The sequence below is a fragment of the Microcaecilia unicolor genome, chromosome 13 (genome assembly GCF_901765095.1).
Source record: "Microcaecilia unicolor chromosome 13, aMicUni1.1, whole genome shotgun sequence".
NCBI lineage: Eukaryota > Metazoa > Chordata > Amphibia > Gymnophiona > Siphonopidae > Microcaecilia > Microcaecilia unicolor.
In genome coordinates, this window is record NC_044043.1 from 44,021,960 (window position 1) to 44,047,473 (window position 25,514).

The 25,514-nt window shown below is 44.8% G+C and overlaps 1 protein-coding gene across 1 annotated transcript in view; it reads right to left on the reverse strand.

Annotated features, from left to right (window-relative positions):
* Nucleotides 1–25,514, reverse strand: part of DUSP14 (dual specificity phosphatase 14) — a 46,295-nt gene that overhangs the window by 7,935 nt on the left and 12,846 nt on the right. Inside the window, exon 2 of the mRNA XM_030222395.1 lies at nucleotides 5,182–5,253. The gene's annotated coding sequence lies outside the window, so the exon portion shown is untranslated. The remainder of the gene's footprint in view (nucleotides 1–5,181; nucleotides 5,254–25,514) is intronic.

Genomic DNA, 25,514 nt, shown 5'->3' on the forward strand with positions numbered 1-25,514 from the left:
CGAGACCCTGGGGGAGGACCGGAGGGAGCACCTCCGGGACGGCGGTCTCTGCGAAAGGAACGCTGCTTGGGGGAGAAATGCCTCTTAAAGGAAGAGGGGGCAGAAGAACCCGACCTGCCCGGGCGGTACCGACGGGCTTCCTGAAACCGTCCTCTGGAGGTACCGGGACGAGCACTAGCCCGAGCCCTGACCTCTGGTAACTTCTTGCCCTTAGACGTGCCGAGATCGGTCACGATTTTGTCCAGCTCGACCCCAAAGAGCAGCTTGCCTTTAAAAGGCAACCTAGCCAGGCGGGATTTAGAGGCGTGGTCAGCAGACCAATGTTTCAGCCAAAGCCACCGCCGCGCAGAGACTGTCTGAGCCATGCCTTTAGCTGAGGCTCTCAAGACATCATACAGCAAGTCTGCCAAATAGGCTAAACCCGATTCCAGGGCTGGCCAATCATCCCTCAAGGAATGATCCGAGGGGAAAGCCCGCTGCACCATAGTCAGGCACGCCCTGGCCACATAGGAGCCGCAAACTGAGGCCTGCAAACTTAAAGCAGCCGCCTCAAAGGACGACCTTAAGGCCGCCTCCAATCTCCTGTCTTGGGCGTCCTTTAGGGCCGTGCCACCTTCCACCGGCAATGCCGTTTTCTTAGTCACCGCAGTGATTAAAGAATCCACGGTAGGCCACAGATAGGCCTCACGTTCACTCACAGCCAAAGGATAGAGGCGGGACATAGCCCTAGCCACTTTAAGGCTCGCTTCTGGGACATCCCATTGAGCCGAAATTAAGGTGTGCATGGCATCATGCACGTGGAAGGTTCTAGGCGGGCGCTTCGTCCCCAGCATAATGGCAGAGCCAACAGGGGCTGAGGGAGAGACGTCCTCCGGAGAGGAAATCTTCAAAGTGTCCATGGCCTGTAACAACAGGTTGGGCAAATCCTCTGGGCGAAAAAGCCGCGCTGCAGAGGGGTCATCCGCTCCATCCGAGCGGGGATCCGTCTCCTCCAAGGAATCCGCAAAGGACCGTTGGGAGACCTCAGACACGCTGCCCTCATCTACATCGGAGGAGACAAATTCCTCCAAGGCCTGGGAATCAGCCCGAGGGCGTTTACCTCTGGGAACCTCAACCTCTTTACCAGACGAGGGAGCGGGGGCAGCGTTGTGCATGAGGAAGGCCTGATGCAGCAGCAAAACAAACTCGGGGGAGAAACCCCCCAGACTGTGCACTTCCGCAGCCTGGGCAACAGCCCTAGGCGCACTCTCAACCGGCGCTCGCAACAGCGGGGGAGAGGCCTGCTGCGCATCCAAAATGGCGTCCGGCGCGAAACTCCGCGAAGGAGCCGCGCGGGAAGAACGGCTCTTAACTTTAGCCGCTTCTGTGCCGTCGCCCAAATTAAGGGCGTTCATGGCATTAATGTCTCCAACCTCAAGGGCGGCCCAAGAAGAAGCCGTCCGAGCCGCGTGGCCGGCCAAAATGGTGGAGGCGAGGAGCGGGGGATGGGCGTTTATGGCGGGAAAAACCGCCACGCCGGAGGAAGGACCGGGACATTCATCGGTCACGAAACTGCCACCCAACAAGGGCGAATCAGGCTTTAAGACCCCCGCATCCCCTCTAGAAGCGCTCAAGCGACCCGGGGAGCGACCCTTTGCGCCCTCGCCCTCCGACGCCATGTGCCACGAGGAGAAGAATCGGGGAACCCCCGCCCGCTATAAAAAGGTAAAAAATTACCTGCTGTCCGCTCCGAGTTGTAACGACCTGGTGTCCCAGTGAGTAGCTGCAATAGACGCTTAAATAAACGTCGAAATAAACGCCTTTAAGGACGTTCAAAATTTTTTTTTTTTTTTTAAACGGAGCCAGCGGGAGGGGGGAGAAAAGGAGGGACCTGGCACCACCAGGTTTGCACTTGCTCAAAAGAGCCCTCAACCCCAGGCACTCAACAAAACCTAAGAATTAGGCTTGGAGGCCTAGCCAGAGCTGCTGCTGTGTGTGACCACCACCTGCTGAGATAGAGAACATACTGAGGAGTTTCCGGCAGCACATGACCACATATAGGGAGGCAAAAGTTTGCTCTCTATCTCCACCTGCTGGTAGATGGACACAACCCACCAGTCTATGGATTGATCAGCTTGATGATATGGAATGGGTATTTAAGCTGTTCTTGAAGAATTTTATAAACCTCTACATATCTATCCATCCAGCCCCGGCACCTTCTGGAGTGCACTTTGCTGTATTGCCAATATGCAATCTCCCTCTGTGATTGGAGCATTGAGACAAGATCTTAATCTGGACCTCCCTATGAATTTCAACAGCACTAACTAAATACATCTCCCCATTCAATTGGTCTCCTAAGGGTGTGGTGTATAGAGCTTCATAAAGTTTCCTAAAAATGTCATTTATGCCTAAATCAGAGTATAAATCCTCCCACTCTGTGTAATTGAAGGCTTCTGAGAGGTCCCACACACACACACACACTTATTTTTAATCAAATGAGCTAACATCTTTCCTCTTTTATTACCATGTAGGAACATGTGATACTCAGTAGATTTGGGATTTAAGTGCTGGCTGGTGAATTGGTTCATGTAATGCTAGCTCTAAGGCCAATAAAGTAGCCTTTTTTTTTTTTTAATCTGATTTGGTCAGCCTCTACTCCTGCTTGTTTTAAAATGTGCCACTTAATGACTGCTTGTACTCTTTCCAAAGGTACTAAGACTAGGGAATGCAAGTGATTCATATACACCTGTTCAACTCCGCCCATTCTATATTACCCTCAGCCATCTCTTTTCTAAACTGAAAATCACACTTATTTTAACTGCTAGTTGTACAAGGCCAAAAGAGTCATCTGAGGTGAAGTGCAAGGTAGATTACTTTATCTAGCAATCTCCTTGGTGGCCCAGTAGGCCCTAGTACCGCCGCCGCCCCCTCCCCCCCCCAAAAAAAAACAACACACACACACACACCCTTTGGTGTTGGGAGGCAGGAGTGATACCTACTTGTGCCTGACCCCTAACCTCCAGCAAGAAAGCACTGAAAGCAGGAACCAATAGGCATCGTTCCTGCCTCCCAATTCCAAAGGAGGGGGGAATCTGGGGTTCACTGGGACACCAAAGGGTTGGGGTGTCCAGGACCCACACTGTGACTAGGACTTTTTTTTTTTTTAATTGTTTCTGTTCCTGTCAGCCTGTGAGGCAATGCATTGACATGAAGCGGAGAAACTCTGACATTTGCATTTTTTTTCTTCATGCACTAATTTATATACGCTTATGGATTGATGTTCAAAGCATGTTAACTGGTCAGAAATGGCTCCTGGCCAGTTAAGTCACCTGCTCGGCATTAACCACTCATTTTCAGGAGCACAACCAGTGTAGTACCTGTCAAAACTGGCAATTTGGGGGGCATTCTGGGGGGGAGGGGTGGAATCAGCACTTCGGCAGTAAAGTACCGATATTCAGCACTTAACTGGCCAAAGTAACCACATAAATAGGAGCGAATAAAAGTCAGGCTTATCTTTATGCAGTGCCCTCCAGAGCCAGTTAAGTGCTGAATAATGCACTTATCTAATTATGCGTTGGAAACCCAGAAACAATGCCAGTGCCCGGACATGGCCTGGCATTGCATTCCTGGGCATAATGCCAGCAGCGGTCAGTAAAACACTAATTGCCACTGGCTGATCATCAGGCCCTTAGTTTATGCTGCATTGCGAGTAAAAGGTTTGTCATCATATGTATTACCATACTGTACTGACGCTCAACATGCTGTTCTAACATACAGCTTATTATATTAGCCCCTATCTCAAGCAAAAGAGCGTATTTGGTCTCCACTAAGGTAGAGAAAAAGGCAGGTGCTGGAACAAACTTAACCTTTACTCTGGAGGTTTGCGGTAACAAAACTAAAAGAGTAGAAGGTGATTTGTTTTTCATTGGATTAACTTATTTGGGAGCTAACGCTTCCTCCATCAGCATCTCTGTAATATTGCTAATTATTCAACAATACCCATGTAGTTACTGCCCACCTATAGAGCCTCAGCGGGTCCTGCCACATTGACCTGCTTATGTAAGTATCTGGTATAAATCACGGACTTTAGTAAAAATGATTATGCTGGTTAGCACTTATTTAATCTAGCTGGATGACTGCTGGCCCTTCAGTCCATTGATATACAGTGATTCTCAAAAGAGTCAAGGCCCTCTGCTACAGTAGACAATATGCTTAATTTTGGGGGGCTTGGAATGGACCAGAACTATCCTGAAGGTCATTTGTTTGGGAGGGTGGGGGGGGGGGGGGGTTGGAGGAAATATTATAAAATGGAGATGCCTGTTATCTGTTCTCTCATGTGTTTTTTTCCAGTTTGTGTAACATGTCGGATCACCAATAAAATTGATTTCAAACATAATATTCACTGGCTAGACTTGAGATGTCAGGCAGGGATCACACTGCTCCTGGGGTCCAAGGCCCTTGCAAGAACTTGTCATCCTATATACTTTTTCAGAAATAAAGATGTAAACGTCAACCATCTCACAACTCTGTTTCCCATAAACTTCTTTATGGCTTAATTTAAAGTTGCGTAGCAAATTATCCACGTATTTGTGAACACCAAATGCGAGGTCAGTAAAGGCTGGCTAAAATCTAATACATCAATATAGGCCGCCACAAGGAAACAAAAACCACTTTACTAGAAAATGTATCTGATTAGTCCCTGAAGCAGCAAAATGATAGCCATTGTTAGGCTTTGAACAATTCAAGTTTGACCCTCTAAGTCCCCCACCATAATGGTTGGACATTCTTAAATAACTTTTTGAAAAATCTGAATATTTCAAAGAATGTTTGATATAGGGTTTTTTTTTATAAGCCAATGCTTGATATTAAGGCATTTATGTTCATAACGTCTACTGAGGCATCTAGTGTTTTCTACTAAATGAGTTTTAGATTGCGTTACAGCACAGAGTATGTTCATGTAGTGTGTATAATGTTGATGTGGCATCACAAACAATATGAACCAAGTGGATCCAACAAGCTGACTTCTGTCATTTTAAAGTTACTTTGTATAGTTTTTGTTTGCTGTTTGTGTTGTGAAATTACTGCACTGTATCTGAGGGAAAACAAAGAAAATAAAAGCTTATTTTTAGCATATAAAATGATCACGTTTGTGAAATAGAGTATCTGGTATCGCTCCAGACAAGTCATCTAGTTCACACTTACATTTAATGATTTGCTGGTGGCATACATTAGAGAAGGGGGTGCATCATTTACTGCCAAGCGCAACAGCGAGATCTGTTGGGGAAAGGAGTAGTACATAAGGTTAGTAAAAGGGCAAAGGAAAAGAAGCCAATCTCGGTAATCATTTATGTTCCCTTACATGACATCCTTTCATTATAAGAGTGAATAGTTTGGTCTCAGGTTAAGGAAGACCATGCAATGGATAATGAAGCACAAATGATGTTTAAAACTGGCATCCCACAAATGTAACAAATAATAATAACAATAAAAACAGTAGGGAACAGTGATAATTCTGACTTGTTCCAATTCCAACCTCAATGGCCTGTGCAACATCGGGCTTCTTCTCCAACAAATCAGCCTAGGTGAAACCAAACTTAGTTCTGCAACTTCACAGTCTCCAACTCATTTGGAAAGTAATGATTTATCATAAGAGCCATATCATCTATTTCCCCCCAGTATACAAGCATTTGCACCAAAATAACACTTAATGAGAGGAAATAATTATGATAAATAACTGCCCCCCCTTCCCTTGCTGTAATCCAATATCCTGGAAGGTATAATTAGGAAAGAACCACCTTTGAGTCTTCAATCATGGCTTGGAAATACAGGTTCAGTCCACTCCATCATGAGTTAAATCATAAATGAATCAATTTATTATGTATGGGTGCTTGATTAAGTACTGTTCCCCAGGTAAGAGATCAGGGCCGTGCATAACAACAGTACCCAACCATTCTATTCCCAGAGTGACAGTCCTTCCTCTCTCCACCCCCTCAATCTCTGAATACCTGAAAGCAGAACCAACATTTCGACATCTTCCTAAAAATTGGAAAACAAACACTGCTCCAATCGCACCTTGAAAGTGGGAGTAGTCCACATATCAGGGGCCACACAACTGAATGACCTCAGCCTGTTAGCTTAATGTGGAGAAATATTGATTCCATTGATTCCTCAGTCTTCCCCCTCCCCCCAACATTCCTGCCCCTTCCCATGGAGTGTCTTACAAACTAAGGGACCCGTTCACTAAAACCTAGCACATGCTAAATGCTACACATCCTATTTTATACAGATGGACTACATGGCACTTAATGCGCGTGCTAAGTTTTAATAAAAGGACCCCTACGATTAGATTTCCTTTATTGTATATTTGATATTCCAGCTTTTACAACCACTACGCAAAGTAGATTACATTTCTACTTAATAAAATACCCAGTTATTACACGCAATTAACCCTAACCCTTCCTGAAAGCCGGAGAAAGACAAACCTATGGCGAGCCTGTGAATCTCACTGACAACTAATGCAGTTCCCATAGAACGGATGAGATACGATCCTCCCACCATCAATCTTGCTATCATGTCATGCAAGAGTTGCAGATGATACATCCTCAATATAAAGCAGAAAGAACTATATATAGTCTGCATATGCAAAACATTCAATGTCACAGCTTGTTAGCAAAGACACAGGGAGGCCAAGAAACATTAAGAGGTCCTTTTACTAAGCGGCAGTGAGCACTAACGTGTGATTACCGCAGCTTAAAATGGCTCATTCTGCACAAGCTCTAAATTTGCACGTGCTAATCGGGGTGCTAACAATTTATTTAAAAAATTTTTGTTGCAGGCATGTCAGGAGGCAGACAGTGGGCATTCCTGCACTGATCAGTTACTGCGTCCACATTACTGCATGTTAACTGGCTAGTGGCACTCCAGTTCAGCTTGTGATAATGGCTGCCAGTTCCAGCAAGCCTATCTTTGTCTTTCTAAGGCCCATGCATTCCCCACTATTCCCACTTCCTGTAAATACTGCAGCAATCCACTATGAAGAATGCCCTTCTAAGATCCGGAAGAACAACCAGGACCTGCTCACCTCGACCCATAAAATGCCAGTGCGCACTGGAAACTTTACCAAGACAGTGTCTATGGAGTGACCCTTCCTATTTCTTCTAGACAAGAATTAAGATGGGCATATACAACCCATTCCATCCACTTTAGTGTTAGATAACATGGAAATTGTCCACTTTTCCTTCAATAAACTGCAAAAGTATAGTACAAGTTATTATTTCTTCTTTAGATTATTGTAACACCTTGTATTTGGATCTGCTCAAGAAGACCTTAGTAAGGATTCAATTACTTTAAAATATGACTGGTAATCTTATTTTATTTACGTATGAGGAGTATCACCTTTATTACAACAGTTATATTGATTTTCAATTGTAGCAAACATTGAGTTTAAAGTACTTTGTACCTCATTCAAAATCTTATTTAGTCTGAGCTTGGGCTACCTATTATCTTATTTAAGGTTTAAAACATTGTTTCACTTTGCTCAGTTGACTTCATCATCAATAAAGTAGAGCTTCCTGCAGCTGCTGAGCTTAGACTAGTGTCGCTGTGGAAAAGATCATTTAAAAAGGTGCTGCCCCAAACTCTTTAATGTATTACAAGTACATTACAGTCTGAACAAATCTCATTTTCAACATGGTCATTTGCTTGTTTGATTTTTGAGAATTCTAATGCCCCTGCTCCAGGTATGAGCTGAAGCGTAGCCTTGTTAAGAATAAAAAAATTACATTCTAAAAACTATTAAAAGTCTTCTGGACGATGATGGTCTTTCTCCTTGATTTCTGCTGTAAGATCACCAGGACATGTGTGGGAACCAGTGGTCAAAGGGTTAGGCTGAAGGGGAAAATGCATTGCCTGTACTTCTGCCCAGAATGCCTTGTGATACAGTTAGACACAGGGCCCAGCCACACTAATTCAACAAAGGCTTCCCATACCTGTCCTGCTAATAGCCACATCCAGTCTGGCTTTCAAGACAACCACCCATCGTGAAAGGTCTTTCCCAGTATGGCAATACTTATGTACTGGAATTCGTTGCCAGAGAACGTGGTGAAGGTGGTTAGCTTGGCAGAGTTTTAAAAGGGGTTAGACGGTTTCCTAAAGGACAAGTCCATAAACCGCTGCTAAATGGACTTGGGAAAAATCCACAATTCCAGGAATAACATGTATAGAATGTTTGTACGTTTGGGAAGCTCGCCAGGTGCCCTTGGCCTGGATTGGCCGCTGTCGTGGACAGGATGCTGGGCTAGATGGCCCCTTGGTCTTTTCCCAGTATGGCATTACTTATGTACTTATTCACCCAAGATGGTGTACAGCAATACAGTTCAACAGAAATCAAACAATTGTGTTAAGAGTATAATAGTAACATGTCCAAATATAAACACAAATACAATCAATGAGGTAACCTTGAAATCATCAGGTTGAAACCTAGTAATAAAACTAACACGAAACAGTATCAGAAGGAGTGGCCTAGTGGTTAGAGCACCGATCGTGCAATCCAGAAGTGGCCAGTTCAAATCCCGCTGCTGCTCCTTGTGATCTTGGGCAAGTCACTTACCCCTCCATTGCCTCAGGTACAAACTTAGATTGTGAGCCCTCCTGGGACAGAGAAATATCCAGAGTACCTGAATGTAACTCACCTTGAGCTACTACTGAAAAAGGTGCGAGCAAAATCTAAATAAATATTTGGGATTCTACATGGAATGTTGGTACTATTTGAGATTCTGTTGCTACTATTTGAGATTCTACATGGAACCTTGCTGTTGCTACTATTGGAGATTCTGGAATGTTGCTACTAGTTGAGATTCTACATGGAATGAATGTTGCTATTCCACTAGCAACATTCCATGTAGAAGCCTGCCCTTGCAGATTGCGCAGGCTTCTGTTTCCGTGAGTCTGACATCCTGCACATACGTGCAGGACGTCAGACTCACAGAAACAGAACGGCCGCATTGCTGATCTGCAAGGGCAGGCTTCTACATGGAATGTTGCTAGTGGAGGAGTACCCTAGTGGTTAGAGCACCAGTCTTGCAATCCAGAGGTGGCCTGTTCAAATCCCACTGCTGCTCCTTGTGATCTTGGCCAAGTCACTTACCCCTCCATTGCCTCAGGTACAAACTTTGATTGTGAGACCTCCTGGGACAGAGAAATATCCAGAGTACCTGACTGTAACTCACATTGAGCTACTACTGAAAAAGGTGTGAGCAAAATCTAAATAAATACACATTTAACAGCACTGTAGAACAATCATATAACAGAAATATGATACACTGTCAGCACAATAGAAATGAAACACCTGATAGGCACATATTATAACACTCAAAGAACACATACGGTGCTAATGCTGCCCATGCAATTCAATGAAACATCGTAACAGGTAACTGAGGGGGCAAGTGCAGTTGAGATATAGACAGGATCAAGCTGGGATAAATGCATGCCTCAACTTTCATCCCTCATCTTCATGCTCCCTTCTAGCTTTCCACTTCTCCCCTTTTTTTTCTTCCTCTCCTTCCAGGCATCTCTCCCATCTCCCCCCCCCCCCCCCTCATTTTTAGAGTGATCTTATGAGTTTAATTATAAAAATTGGGTGGTTGGGGAGGGTGGTAAGACAGTCTAGGGGCGCTCAAAGTTGAAGGTTAGAGAATTTTCAAACATTGGTACCTCTACATATGCCAGCTTCTCTCATTCATGAGCAACATCCTGAAAACCCAACTGTTATGGGGTTACCAGGTCACGTTTGAGATTCCAGGATTACTGAGACACTCAATTCTGCCCCCTAATTTGTGAATGCATTTTGATATTGTAACCCTATATTTTCTTGAAGAAAAAGAAATCTTCTCCTTGACTTGATTATGCAGTGCAGTATCAGGACAAGGCATAGTATACACAAGTCACACCCTTGCTCCGAGGAGCTTTCTATCCAGTGAAGACAGACAGGACCTGCCCTTGCTAAGCAGTTCTGCTGAATGCTCAAGTTCACAGGAGAATGAGAGATGAGCAAAAAAAATGCATAGGGAGCACAACCTGATCTTAATTCCTTAATTAAAAATCAGTGGCATTTATCTAAAATTCTGCATGGCTAGCACGGGGCGCCTGCCTTTAATCTTCCTTGTGAGTGATTAAGCCTCAGGATTTCTGAATTCCAGGCATGATGTACACAGCTCTTTCAGCTCTTGTAAGCTATTTTTGATGCATTTATAATCCACATACCCTGTGCTATCTGATTCCAAAAACATCCATGAAACACAGAGTTCAAATCACACTTCTGCTTTATTACTGGTTACAGGAGGAGACGAGGTGCGTTGACCTTTGTTCATGGCTAAGCACAGTTTTCTGCATGGGGCTCAATGTGATGTGCATAAGGAAAAATGATTGTGTGCTCCAACGTAGTAACCAAATAGAATGCAAATAAGTTTTGCACTAAAAGTGTGCTAACTAAAAGTGTGCAAGCCAACAGTCTACACTAGCAGCTGCTGTGTTTCATGTATAAAAAATAAAATGTAGATCAGCACTGGAGTTGCATGCACATATGTATTGCTACTGTTAGGAAAATTGTAGCTGTGCACATGGTTTTAATGTGAATACATTATGCGTATCTGCTGGAATGCTATTTTGTACATAAACATCAGAAATGTATTGTATTGTGATAATGTCAGCAGTCCAGCATCACCTTCCTCTCAGCTTCTCCATCCCCTGCTTTATTATTTTCACCCATTCCTTAAAAAAAAAAAAAAAGCCAAAAAATACTTGTGGCTCCCGTATGCTTAAAGAAAAGAAATGGGCATGAAGTTCTGTGGTAACTGGCCACAGAAAAATAAGTGAACCCTTTACTCCTCCTCAGATCTGCTGTTAAAACCCCTGCTTTGGGTCTTTCTATACACTTCTCTACATCTGGGTTTAATAGTTAATGCCTCTATTTTCATGGGATTTATATGCACTGTATGCTGTCAGCATCTTGTGCACATCCATGGGTGCCAGAGGCATAGCTAGGTGGGTTGCCAGGAGAGCAGCTGCTCCCCCAAACAGACTTCCAACAGCAACGGTGCCTATTTTTCATGGACTGTGCTGCATTTTAAAATATTTATTTATTAGGATTTATTTACCGCCTTTTTGAAGGAATTCACTCAAGGTGGTGTACAGTAAGAATAGATCAAACATGAGCAATAGGCAATTACAGCAGTAAAAATATTCAAGTAGAGAGGAAGTGACGTCACCGTCAGAGATGGCTGCTTGAAGTTTGAGCTCCGTCGGGGCAGCAGTGAAAACAGTGATTTTCCCCCAGCGAAACCGCGATCGCGATCGCGAATTTAGGCGGTCTGAGTCCGGGGATCGATGGCGACCCAAAAGCGCCTGGAGAAATTTAAATACAGCGCTGATCAGCGGGACGGAGCGGCAACATCGAGCCGCACCCCGCGCAAGGCGCGAGACAAAATGGCGGACGCGGACTCGGATACGGAGGGGCTGATGGAGCAGCAGGAGAGCGATACTGAACTCACGAAGCAGGAGGTAACGCGCTGGTTTAAAGCGCTCAAAGCTGAAATGGCGGCAGTGAGGAAAACAATTAAGGATGCAGTGGTGGACATTCAGAAAGAGGTGAGGGAAATTGGCACCAGGGTGGAACAAGCTGAGGAAGCACTGGAGCACGTGGAGGGAGACATCTTGGAATTGAAAACAGAGATTGGCTCCCTGCGTGCAGAGAAAGATAAAATGCAGTTGGATCTTGAGGACTTAGAAAATAGATCCAGAAGAAATAATTTAAGATTCAAAGGGGTCCTAGAAACGGATCAAAATATGGACTGCACTAAGGTGGTGAAAGCAATTTGTGCCTTTATCCTGGCATCTGAAGGAGATGAACACATGCTTGGAGATGGGACTGAGATACAATTTGATAGGGTACACAGAAGCCTGGGACCCCGAAGAGATAAACAGCCCAGGGATATAGTGGCATGCTTTAAGGATTATAAGACTAAAGATCTGGTTTGGCGTAAGGCACGATTGATGGGTGAAATTCCCTGGGACAATCAAACAGTGCTAGTATTTCAAGACCTAGCCCTGGGCACGCTGCAACGAAGACGAGAGTTTCGAGATTTGACCAAGTTTCTACAGCAGGCCAATTACAGGTACAGATGGGTCTTCCCGTTTGGATTGCAGCTCACAGTAGAGGGCCACACGAGGCGGGTGACCTCGCTGGTTGAAGCATGGAAAGTGCTGAAGGAGCTTGGCTGTAACAATTTGCCATCTGATGGAGATACAGGGAAACCAGGGAAGGCAGCAACCGAGAAGAGAGGATCGTCGTGGCAAAAGGTGGGCTCTCGCAAAGGACCGGGCTCACATAGGCCGGAAATGGACAGAGTACCCTGATGGAAAGTATGAGACACTACTGGTTTCAGTTCACCACAGTTATAGGTGGTTGAGTAGCCCGGGAGGGTTACTGGACAGGGTTTGCAATAGTTATCTTCTGTTATGAGTTCAGAGAATGGATGTTTACTACACTGTTATAATGTAATGAGTTTGGGGAAGGTGGAGCGGAGGGAGAGGGAATACAAGTTTGGGGGGAGGGGGGAAAAACAGAGGGGGAGAGGGGGGAGTCAGCTCTGGCGAGGGGTTATTTCCTTACAGTATTAGGCTGGCGGCAAATGGTACCGCTCAGCAACAGGGGGGCGGGAGGGGGGTACAGGGAGGGAAAGGGCTGAGGGTGGGAACTTGGAATGTGAATGGGTTAAATTCGCAGAGGAAGAGAAACATGGTATATCGGGAGTTACAGAGGAGTAGATGGGATATAGTCTTGCTGCAGGAGACACACATTAGACGCCGAGAGGCACATTTATTACAGCAGAGGGCCTACAGTGAATGTATTGCACACTTTGACAAAAGAGGGGGAAAGGTGGGCGGTTTGGCCATTTATATTCGGAAAGGGACTCCATTTGTAACTGATGACATTTATAGAGATGAATTGGGGCGCTGTTTAGCGGTCAGAGGGCTCTTATATGGGAAATCTGTGACAATTGTGAATATCTATGCACCTAATTCTGGTCAGGGAGAGTTTTTTGAGCATATAAGGGAGGAACTTTTTCAATTTCAAAGAGGTGGGATGATTATGGGAGGAGATTTTAATTTATGGAATACATCTATGGATCATTCTAAGGGACACATTACAGTACACAAGCCTTATACTCGGAGTTTGAGGGCACTGGCCTCGAGATTGGATCTCCTGGAGGTCTGGAGACTTAAACATCCGACCCAGAAGGCATATACATTCTTTTCTCACTCGCAGAACTCATATACACGTATTGATATGATTTGGTGTAGCCGGGTTTTATGGGAACACGTAGTGGATGCAGATGTGGGGTCTATCTCAGTCTCTGATCATGCCCCGGTAGAACTTGATTTGAAGGGGTTGGGAGAAGAGGATAAACAGAGATTTTGGAGGCTTAATGAGGGCATCTTGGGCGATAAACAGATATGTGAGGATATACGCAAGGTAATTCAAGATTACTGTAGTATGAATGACATAGGGGAGGTATCGGAGGGCACACTCTGGGATGCATTAAAGGCGGTGGTACGGGGTCACCTAATTAAATGGGGTGCCAGGAAAAAACGGGAACGGGAGGCAAAAGAACTGGAAGCCAGGGAGAGGTTGGCCTACTGGGAGCGTAAACATCAGGAAGGGGGGTTGGGAGAGGAGTTGCGCGAGGTACGTAAATGGAGGGTGGCCTTGGATCAAATACAGGTTGAGCGGGTGGAGTTCCTAAGGAAACGTCTCCAGCATAAGTTTTTTGAATTTGGTAATAAGTCAGGGAGGATGCTGGCTAACTGTTTGAGACACCGTCAGCGGGACTCGCTGATTACCAAAATTAAAGGGCAGGGGGATCAGATCATTTACAAGGACAGAGAGATTAGAGAGCAATTTTTGAAATTTTATAGTACACTATATACTAGTACTATAGGAGTGGAGGAAGGTGAAATTAGAAAGGAATTGTGTTCTCTTAAGTTGCCCAAGTTATCTCGGGAGGATTGTGAAAAGCTAGAGGCCCCCTTTCATTTGGAGGAAATTAGGCAGGTCATAAAAGGACTTAAAGGAGGGAAGGCCCCAGGGGTGGATGGCTACTCTGCAAAGTTTTATAAAATCTTTGCTGGGGAGGTAGGGCCGTTGTTGGTAAGGGTGGGAAATGCTTGCTTCCAGGGCAGTTCCCTCCCTTCTAGTATGCATGAAGCTGGTATATCGCTCATACTGAAACCAGGCAAAGACCCCTCTGCGTGTGGGTCTTATAGACCAATTTCCTTAATTAATTTGGATGTTAAGATTCTTTCTAAGGTCCTTGCGAACAGATTAGGGGGGATATTGCCCAAATTAATCCACCCAGATCAATCAGGGTTTGTAGCGGGGAGGCAAGTAGCCGATAATATACGTCGTACACTGCATATGATTTGGGAGGCTCAACAGGAGGGTCGACATATGGCCTTGCTAAGCACAGATGCTGAAAAAGCTTTTGACAGGGTGGAGTGGCCCTATTTATGGGAGGTTTTGAGGCATCTTGGTGTGGGAGAGGGGTTGATAGGATGGTTGCAAAGGTTATATGAAGGACCCTCGGCGAGGATTAAGGTAAATGGGGGGTATTCTAATGCATTTAAAATAGGGAGAGGTACGAGGCAAGGATGCCCACTATCTCCCTTGTTGTTTGCGATATCGATTGAACCGCTGGCGCAGAGGATAAGGGAGATGGGCGACATACAAGGGATGGTGGTAGCGGGCAGGGAACACAAGCTAGCATTATTTGCCGACGATATTCTGTTTTTTGTCACGAGTCCCCTGACGACTTTGCCAAACTTGGTGAAAGAGCTTAATCAATTTGGTAGAATTTCAGGGTTTAAGATAAACTATGACAAGTCTGAAGTTCTGGGGGTGACTATCCCACAGGGTCGACTGGAAGAAATGCTACAGGGGTTCTCATTTCGACTAAAGAAGGGCAATATCAAATATTTAGGGGTTCAGATACCCTCTGAGTTGAATCAGCTATATTCACTAAATTATGGCCCGTTGTTTCAACAAGTACATAGAGACATGGCGGGCTGGCAGGGTAAGTGGCTATCCTGGTGGGGGAGAATAGCAACAGTACGAATGAATATCTTACCCAGGATTTTGTTCCTGTTTCAGACTTTGCCTGTGCAGGTACCTAAAAAGGAAATAAATAAGCTTCAGGGGGAGATTATGAAATTTATATGGGGGGGGTAAAACTCCGAGAATACATAGGAAATTGATGTGGAAGTCGGTGGACATGGGGGGGGGAGGGGGGTGCCCAATTTGGAATGGTACTTTTGGGCTGCACAGGTAAAGTTTGTGGTGGCATGGAGTCAGGAGCCTCCATCGGTGGTGGCTAGTTTAGACCAAGAGATGGTGCAGGGTTATAAGTTGAAGTCGGTTATATGGGCTTCACTAGAACCGAGGGTGTATGACCAAATGACAACGAATCCATTTGTGAACCATCTGTTGACCTTGTGGGCCTCTTTCAGAACCAGGTTCTGGATAAAGAGGAAAACTTCCACAATGGCAGGTATAGGTTGGGAACCGGCTTTTCAAGTGGGAATGGGCCACCAGGTTGCAGGGTGGTGGGAAGAGGAGGGGTTGATTTGTTTTAGGGATCTTCTGGATGATGGGGAGTTAAGACCCTTAGAGGAGATCCGGGAACAGTGTGGGGGAGGTGCGGGAGATACTTATTTTTATATACAAGTCAAGCATTATATGAGCCAACAAGGGTGGTTGAAAAGGGACCCGGAAGAATACGAGGAACTTGAAAATTTGTGGGGATCATTGGGGAAAATGAGAAGAGTTATATCTATGTTGTACAAATTGATCAGAGGTAGATCTTTTGAGAAATGTGCTTATATGATAAAATGGGAACAGGATCTGCAAAGGGAATTTACAGTAAATGAGTGGAAGGCTATAGTAATAGAAGTCAAAAAAGCCTCAAATTGTGTGTTGTTAAAGAAAATGCTTTTAAGATATTGTCGCGGTGGTATTACACCCCGCATCGACTACATGCTATGTTCTCCTCGGCATCCTCACTGTGTTGGAGGTGTGGAGATGAGGAGGGGACTTTCTTGCATATTTGGTGGTCGTGCCGGACTTTACAAACATTCTGGAAGACAATAACGACAAAAATTTCAGAAAGTACGAATAAGCCGTTTCAATGTACGCCGCATTGGTGTCTTTTGGGTCTCGGTAACAGAAGAGGAACTAAATGGCAGAAGCGCCTTAAGAGGATTTGTTTAACAGCGGCTAAGAGTGTCATTGCAATGCACTGGAAGAAACAGGTGGCTCCCTCAGAGCTGGACTGGACTCTGAAACTTTCCCTGGTCGGGGAATTGGAGCAACTAACGGACAAAAGAATGGGAAGGTACAGCCCATCTTCTGAACTGTGGTCTCGATTTAAGCAATTAACCCAATAAGGACAGTTGACATAGAGCTGGGAGGGGGAGGAGGGGGGGGGAGGGGGGGGAAATGTGGGAGAAAAATGAAGAAGTTTACATTGTTGTATTGTAATGATGCTCAATAAAATATTCAAACATTAAAAAAAAAAAAATATTCAAGTAACAATACAAAAAATGGCATGGTATACTACTTGCAATGACAACACAATACGTAATAGAACATTATAATTAGTAGTGAAGGGTAAAGCAAAGTTGTAACATATAGATGAGTAAGAAACTAGGAAGAATTTGAAAGTAAGGTGACTGATTTAAAGAAAGTTGCACATGAGGTCAGAGAGATGGTTAAATATTATCTCAGTTAGGCTAGGAATGGATAGACATGTCCCACTGCAGTATGTGCAGCCCGAGTCAATCCTTGTGTGTATGAGTGAGACTAACAAGTTTGTTACTTCTTCCATTAAAGGCTTGGTTGAAGAGCCAAGCTTTCACCTGTTTCCTGAAGTAGGGATTGTCTTGTGTTAAGCGCAGCCTTTCAGGCAATGCATTCCAGAGTGTGGGGGCTATTCTGGAGAAGGCTCGCTTGCAGGTATCACATCGTGTAATGTCTTTTGGCGACGGTGTAGTTAGTGAAAATCCTTGGGAGGACCTTCGTATCCTTGGCAGTGTGTAGAGGATCATCCTATTCTTCAGATACTCGGGGCCTTTTCCTTTCAGGGCCTTGAAGATCAGACATAGATTTTAAATTTAGCCCTGTATTGTACTGGTAGCCCTGTATTGTACTGGTAGCCAATGAAGTTTTTGCAAAAATGGTGTGATGTGGTCACGTCGCTTGCAACCTATGAGTCTTGCTGCTGCATTCTGAATCAACTGGAGCTGGTGCAGGCCCTTTGTAATCAGACCATTGTATAGTGCATTGCAGTAATCCAGTCTTGATGTTACCATGGTATGCACAACTGGGATAAGATTTACCTTCTCAATGTAAGGAGAGAGGCAGCGTATCTGTCGCAAATAGTAGAAGCAGCTCTTGAAGGTTGCTTGGATTTGGGGAATCAGAGTAAGTGTTGAATCTAACTGTATTTCAAGGTTCTGGACTTGTGATTTGAGGGGGAGTTCATACTTCCCAAAAGGGATTTTGATGTCAGGTATGTATCCACTTGTGTTAGGGACCCAGAGAAGCTCGGTTTTACTTGGGTTCAGGCAAAGTTTGTTGTGTTTAGCCCATTCTTGAATTGATGTTAGGCAAGTAATCAGTTTATTCAAGGTTGTAGGTAAGTCAGGTTCGATGGGTATGAGTAGCTGCACATCATCCACATAGATGTAGATCTGAGTGTCCATTAACTGAATCAGCTCAGCTAGTGGCTTGAGGTAGATATTGAACAGAATAGGTGACAGTATCGATCCTTGTGGTAACCCGCAGGTCAGTGTCCATGGTGGTGATGAGTTGCTGCCAATCATTATGTATTGTTGCCTGTCTGATAGATAGGATCTGAACCAGGCAAGTTCTGTACCATTGATACCTGTTTCTGTCAGTTGTGCTAGCAAGATATCATGATCCAGTGTCAAAGGCTGCTGAGAAATCTAGAAGTACTAACATCGAGGCGAATCCCTTGTCTTGGTTTCTGTGAAGATCATCTAGCAGGGATACAAGGACTGTTTCTGTTCCATAACCGGGTCTGAATCCAGATTGACATGGATCTAGCCAGTTACTCTTTTCTAGTCATTCATTAAGTTGAACACAGACTGTTTGTTCTATGAGTTTCCCTAGAAACGGGATGTTGGATACTGGCCTGTAACTTTCAAGTTTGTCCTGGTCAAGGTTGTTTTTCTTCAGCAGAGGGCGAACCACTGCCCTTTTTAATGCTGTGGGTAGTTGCCCATTAGAAAGAGAGGTGTTCACAATTTTTGTGGCGCCTTCTATAAGGCCCATACTTGCCTGCTCTGCTATCTTTGATGGGATCGAGGGAACAGGTAGTTGGTCGAAGGTCTCTTAGGAGTTTGTCAAGGCTCTCCTCTGTCATTAGGTTAAAAGTGTTCCATCTGTCTCTGTTAGGAGGGGACAAGTCTGTGCACCCCTGGTTGACTGGTTGGGCACTGGGTGGGATTGCCTGTAAATCCTGGTGGAGACTTTTAATTTTGTTGGCAAAGTATGCAGCAAAATCAATGCAGTTCAGTTTATGCATTGGCACTGTCGGCAGTCCACTCTCCGCTCCCCCTGCGCCCTCAACCTGGCTACGCTTCTGATGGCTGCCCTATGTTCTACTGAATTTTGTGTAGGAGCTGTGTACAGAACTCATGAGAACACAGCGCAAAATCTTACTGCCCTCAGGGCCCCTTTTACAAAGCTGAGGTAATGCGGTAAGTGTAACAATTGCAGCACAACTATTTCTTCTATTATGGAGGCGGTAAGGGCTCCTGTGCTAACCTGGTGGTAACTGGGCAGTGTGCACAGCTGCCCGATTACTGCTGGGTAAACCCCGGTGCTAAAATTATTATTTTTTTTAATGTTCACATTGGAGGCAGGCACTACTGCTTACCTCCTGTCGTAGCCCGGAGGTAGTGCCAGATCGGTGCACAGCAAAATGCTTTGTAAAAGGGGCCCTCAGAATTAAACACCCTTCAAAACTGCTCCACAGGTTGTCCTGAGGTTTTGCTCCTTCACAAAAATACAGGGCAAACTGATAAACAGGAAATAGAAAGGTTTGAAACCCAGCCACAAGCTGCTCTGTGGATTTCTATTAGCAGGCAAAGTGCTGAGGGACCATCTACTGTCTTCAACTCCTTCCTGACCAGTTACTGGGTTCATTAAGCTGCAGACAGTCACTGTACACAGACTTCAAAAAAGAAGCTCCAGAACCACTTGTTTTCTAACTGTAAGTTAAGCCCTGCGCTTCACTATCACAGTCCTTCCATATGGCCGATTTATTAATAGAGGAACTTTTGTGGTGTTATTTTAAGATAAGAAAGATGCAGCAGCAGCAGACTGCTTCCCAATTTAGATCACTCTGTGGGTGCTTGAGCACTCCCAGTATTGAGTAAATGCCTTCACTTTATCCAAGGAGGGCAGGGCCATTCCAACACGGTAAGCGAGGTAAGCATGGCAGGAGGGCGCCATCCTCTGGGGGGTGCCCCGCCGCACCATGCTTACCTCACCCTCTTCTCTCCAGATCCTTTTCCTTTTTTTTTTGTTTAAATTTACCTCTGTCCGGCGGCAGCGTAGCATTAGTGAGAAGGAGGCGGCGCTCCCCCACCCCGACGTGTCAGTCTTCCCTTCGCTCAGTTCCGCCTTCTTCTGACATCAGAAATGACATCAGAAGAAGGCGTGACACTGAGCGAAGGGAAGACTGACACGTCGGGGCGGGGGAGCACCTCCTCCTTCTCACTAACGCTACGCTGCCGCCGGACAGAGGTAAATTTAAACAAAAAAAAAAAAGGAAAAGGATCTGGGGAGAAGAGGGCGGGTAGTGTAGCGATTGTTTTCGGGGGGGTGGGGCGGGGCCAACTGCAGGGGGCGCCGGAGACCCTAGGCACGGCCCTGAAGGAGGGGTAACCTGTGATGGGTTTAGCACCCCCCAATCATTCTGAAATGTTGGCTCCTGTGGTATTCTCTTGCTCCCAAAGAAAAGCTAAAGGGTGAAATGGAAGGGGCCGTCAATATATGCAAATATATAACTACGGTCATTCAGGGCCAGCCCCAGCAGTAGGCACACTAGGTTTACCACTTCTTCCCTGTCCCCGCAATTGTGAAGAGGGACCACATCTGCTCATGTCCAATCCTGTGGAACCTCTCTCATCTCTAAAGATCTTTTAAATAAATCCTTAAGAGGTCCTACCAGGATTTCTCCGAGCTCCCTCAATATCCTAGGATGTATCCCATAGCTTTGTCCACATTCAGAATTTCAAGTTGTTTATTAAAAGTTTCTTCTGTGAATGGTGCAATATCCACTTCATCTCACATATTCCCTCAGCAGCTGACCACAGTCCTTCTCCAGGATTTTCTTCTATGCTTTATCCTCATCACTCTCCACATCTTTCAGTCTTACAATTCCATTCCTATCTTTTCTCCTTTCCCCAACATATCTGAAAAGGTCTTGTCACCTCTCTTTACATCTTTAACCGTTTTTTCTTCTGCCTGCGCTTTTGCTAGCCGTATTTCCCTCTTTGCTGCTTTTGAGTTTAATCCAGTAATCTTTTCTGCGATACTCTTGTTGCGTTCCTCTGTATTTCTTGAATTTTGCCTCTTTTGCCATTATTTTTTCAGCCACTTGTTTGGAGAACCATATAGACTTCCTATTCTCTTGCTTTTGTTCACTTTCCTTGTATTAAGATTTGGACCACTGCCCTTCCACTTCTTCTGTGCCTACTCATGCCATCAGCTCTTTCTTCAGGTATTCCATAATGCTCAGGAAATTATGGAATAGTCTACCAGCATCCATCTCTACCACAAGGAAAAAAAATCACTCATTTATATTAGTGACAGAAGAGACTCCAGGCAGGAACTACACGTTCATGCATGCACTAGGGATAAACCCTGGAATGGATCGGCCTAAACTTGATGACTTGGAACCATCTGCAAGGACAGCTCACGATCAAATATGCATGTGCTATCATATCATATACTAGAAGTTTATCTTGTTGGGCAGACTGGATGGACCATGCAGGTCTTTATCTGCCGTCATCTATTATGTTACTGACGCACATAGTGCAAGGAAGGTGTGCTGGTAGGCTCTAACCTCAGGGTGCAGAATAGTGAATCTAGCCCTCTGTAAAGACAATGCCATACATAGGCGCCCCGTATAAGAGGCTTGGGGAGACTAAGCTTCCCCATCAAAATCATGACCTTCTCCTGCCTCCTCTGTCAGTACCTCCTGCCCTCCTTTAATTCAGGGCAGGCGCAAAAATAAATTGTATCTTCCTCTTCCCGCTGGTGCCCCCCCCCCCCCGCTCACTCACTCACTCACTTTTCCTACCTGGCTGCCTGCCCGATTCTCTACCTCCCTAAGGCTCCTTCCCCAGCAATTCTGAGCAAAAAAAAAAAAAAAAAGAGCTGCTGGTATAAAGCCACATCTGCAACACCCACTCACAGACAGCTCTGCCTGGAACCTCCCCCTCTGACACACTTCCTGCTGCCGTTCCAGCAGAGTGTGGCTGTGAGCCTTGAGTGAGTGTCGCAGCACGTGGCTCTAAACCGGCAGCTCTTTTTTCTTTCCAGTGGTCAGAACCGCTGGGGAAGGAGCTTTAGGGAGGTAGCGAGACAGGCAGGCCACCGGGTAAGAAAAGAAGTGAGCGGGGGGTGGGCGCCGGCGGGGAGAGGAAGATACAAGTTTTCTTTTTTTTCTTTCAGTGGTCAGAACCGCTGGGGAAGGAGCCGTGGCTTTGAACGTGGGGAGGGGGGGTGCTGGCTGGCTGGCTGTAGTTTTGAAACGGAGGTGGCCACGGGAGGTGGAGGAGCCCAAGAAGGTTAGACTGAAAACAGACATGTGAAGATGTGATTTCATGTGCCCTAATGAAAGGTGAGTTTAATTTTACTTCCATTTAATTTCAATATAGTCCATCTTATTTTATAACACCAGGCTTCCTAAGGCACATTACAACAGCTGCTAAGATGAACCCATCAGGAAAAAGGATATCCTCATTGAATTTGGCCATCTCTATTGTATAGAAAAGTGTAGAAAAATTAGCACAAAATAGAGAGTTTATAACTGCTGTCTCTTCCAGCTACAATATTTTTAAAGCTGTTTTAGTGGTATTCAGTTTCTATTTCATAATATTTATATCTATATATGGAAAGTTTTCAATTAAATGAAAAACTCTAAAATAAGTTATATATATATATATATATATATATATATATATATATATATATATATATATATATATATATATATATATATATATATATATAGTCCTCCATCTTTTAAGGCACATCCTATCCAACTGGAACAGCTTTTGACTTTTTACACATGGACCCATGCATAGGCAGTTCCTCATTTCTAATAATATATTGCTATTGTTTTCAATGGCATTTGCTATTGTAATGGGCTAGATAGGTTTCCTATGATAGCATTGTGCTTATTTGAATTAGTTTTTCTGTACAAATTTTGCTTGAATTTTAAAACACATCTTGTCAACAAGGGCAGGGCTAGGTGGGGGCGGAGCTAGGTGTGTTGTCAGACAATTATGGATGTAAGCCCCACTGCTGGTACCACCCCTAACCCCGCCCCTTTAGCCTTCCCAAACAGTTGGGCCCCTGACCGCCTATGATGCCAGAGATGCTAAGTTACCCAGTTCCAGCCTGGAGATTTTAGGACATTCTTGATTTCTCAACACCCTTCCTGTTGCATTATGTAACTTGCAACACTGATTTGAATGAGCAGACTCAGGGGCTACAAATCCCACACTGTTTTTGGATGCAAGTTCAAAACCGGGACGGCCCAAAAAAGTCTTCAGCCTGGAACTGGGTCACGTAGAGGGGCATAATCGAAAGGGATGCCCAAGTTTTGCTGAGGACATCCTCGCAAAACGTCCCATGGAGGGGCGGGGAAACCCGTATTATCAAAACAAGATGGACGTCCATCTTTCGTTTCGATAATAGGGTCGGGGACGCCCAAATCTTAGAGATGGTCGTCCCTAGACTTGGTCGTTTCTGATTTTCGGCAATAATGGAAACTAAGGATGCCCATCTCAGAAACGACCAAATGCAAGCCCTTTGGTCGTGGGAGGAGCCAGCATTCGTAGTGCACTGATCCTCCTGACATGCCAGGACACCAACTGGGCACCCTAGGGGGTACTGCAGTGGACTTCATAAATTGCTCCCAGGAACACAGCTCCCTTACCTTGTGTGCTGAGCCCCCCCCAAGCCCCCCCCCCCTGCAAAACCCACTACCCACCACTGTACACCACTACCATAGCCCTAACGGGTGAAGGGGGACACCTAGATGTGGGTACAGTGGGTTTCTGGTGGGTTTTGGAGTGCTCACATTTACCACCACAAGTGTAACAGGAGGGGGTGGGGCCTGGGTCCGCCTGCCTGACGTGCACTGTACACACTAAAACTGCTCCAGGGACCTGCATATTTATTTATTATTTATTTATTTTACAGCACTTACATCCCACAATTTCCCACCGCTGGCAGGCTCAATGTGGCTTACAACAGTTAGATAAAAAACAGGCGAATACAATAAATGGAAAGCAATAAGTAGTATTGCTGTGATGGACCTGAGTATGACATTTGAGGCTGGCACAAAATATTTTTAAAGATGTTTTTTTGAGGGTGGGAGGGGGTTAGTGACTGCTGGGGGAGTACGGGGAGGATGATCCCCGATTCTCTCCGTTGGTCATCTAGTCAGTTCGGGCACCTTTTTGTGGCTTGGTTGTAAGAAAAACAGGACCAGGTAAAAGTCATCCAAGTGCTCATCAGGAACGCCCTTTTTTTCCATTATGGGTTGAGGACGCCCATGTGTTAGGCATGCCCAAGTCCCGCCTTCGCTATGCCTCTAATGCTCAAAATTGGCTTTTGATTATGCCGATTTTGGGCGACCCTGTGAGAAGGACGCTCATCTTCCGATTTGTGTCGAAAGATGGGCGTCCTCTTTCGAAAATAAACCTGTTAGCATCCCTTCAATGCAATTCATTCACGGAGAATGTGCCTGGCCTGAGTACATTTATGCTGATTTAGAGCCTCTTATTAGCAGCTCCTATTGCAGGAATACCAACAAAGCCCATTCGCTTTGAATGGGATCCGTCGGCATTGCCACTTGGCTTGATAAAAGAGACCCTTAATGAGGATTTCTTTTCAGATTAGCACAGGCTGTACTCTCTCTCATTTAAAGCAAAATGTTACAGAACTCCTAGTACTTACACAAGCCTCATGAATGTCACTGTTTGCTTTATGCTCTTCCCTAGGGGTGGCCTGAGAAGGTCACTTTGTTTTGCTAGCTCTAGGGAATTATAGAATGCAAAGAATTATGGCTTTGGATGACGAGGTGAAAGCAGAGATATTGCTGTCTGCTTTCAGTTTGGATCAGAAAAGAAAGGCCTGGAGGACCTTTTGGCCTGGGCCTCAAATTTGGATGTTTTAGTTCTAATTGGTACACTTACACAGAAGGCAGCTATAAAAGCTCGTTACATTTTTTTTTAATGTGAATCATGTGACACTTTTTGGTGCCTTATTTTTTTTTAACTTTAATTATGAATAGAGGCCTCAATAACTGGAACCTACCCAGACCTCTCTGGACCTCTGAGAGCCTGGCTTTGGATGGTCGATAGGCCTGGACTGCAGCTGCAATCATAACAAGTTCAAATCCTTTTTTTTAATTGAATATTTATAAAAGACAGAAAATATAACAACACAATCATGTGACACAGTAAGGGGATCTTTTACAAAGCAGTGCTAGCATTTTTATCTCGCGCTATAAATCAGCTGGTGCTAAATGATGAGACGCCCATTATATTCCTATGGGCATCTCAACATTTAGCATGGCTTAGTAAAAGACCCCCTAAGTAAATAAAGCACTAACCCCCAATATTCAAAACTATTCAACTGGCCAGGAACAGCTCCTGGCCAGTTAAATAGGGTTTAAGCGCCTAACCGCAGATATTCAGCAGGAGGTAACTGGTTATCTCCCACTGAATATCCCAGTTAGCGACTAGCCACTAACTGGCTATATCACACAACATAGCTGGTTAGGCACAGATACTCAGCGCCAGACCAGCTATGTTGAGCAGTCAAAACAGGCTGCTTAAATTGCAGCATTGAATATCCATATTTACTGCTGGCAGCAAACAGCAAACGTGCTACCCACCGCCGGTTGAATATCGGGCCCTAATTGTTTACAAAAGGCACATCGCCGGAATCCCGATAGCAGTATGTATAATAATATTCTAATACTCAACTAATGGCTTGATTCAAAATAATGTTTCTGAACCCGTAAGTGTATATAATCTGTAATTTCTCGGTATCCAGTCAAAGCTCAATAAGATTAATTCATCCAAATAAAAATCAAAATATATTTCATTAACTTTTCATTAGCTTTATATATATATATATATATACATAC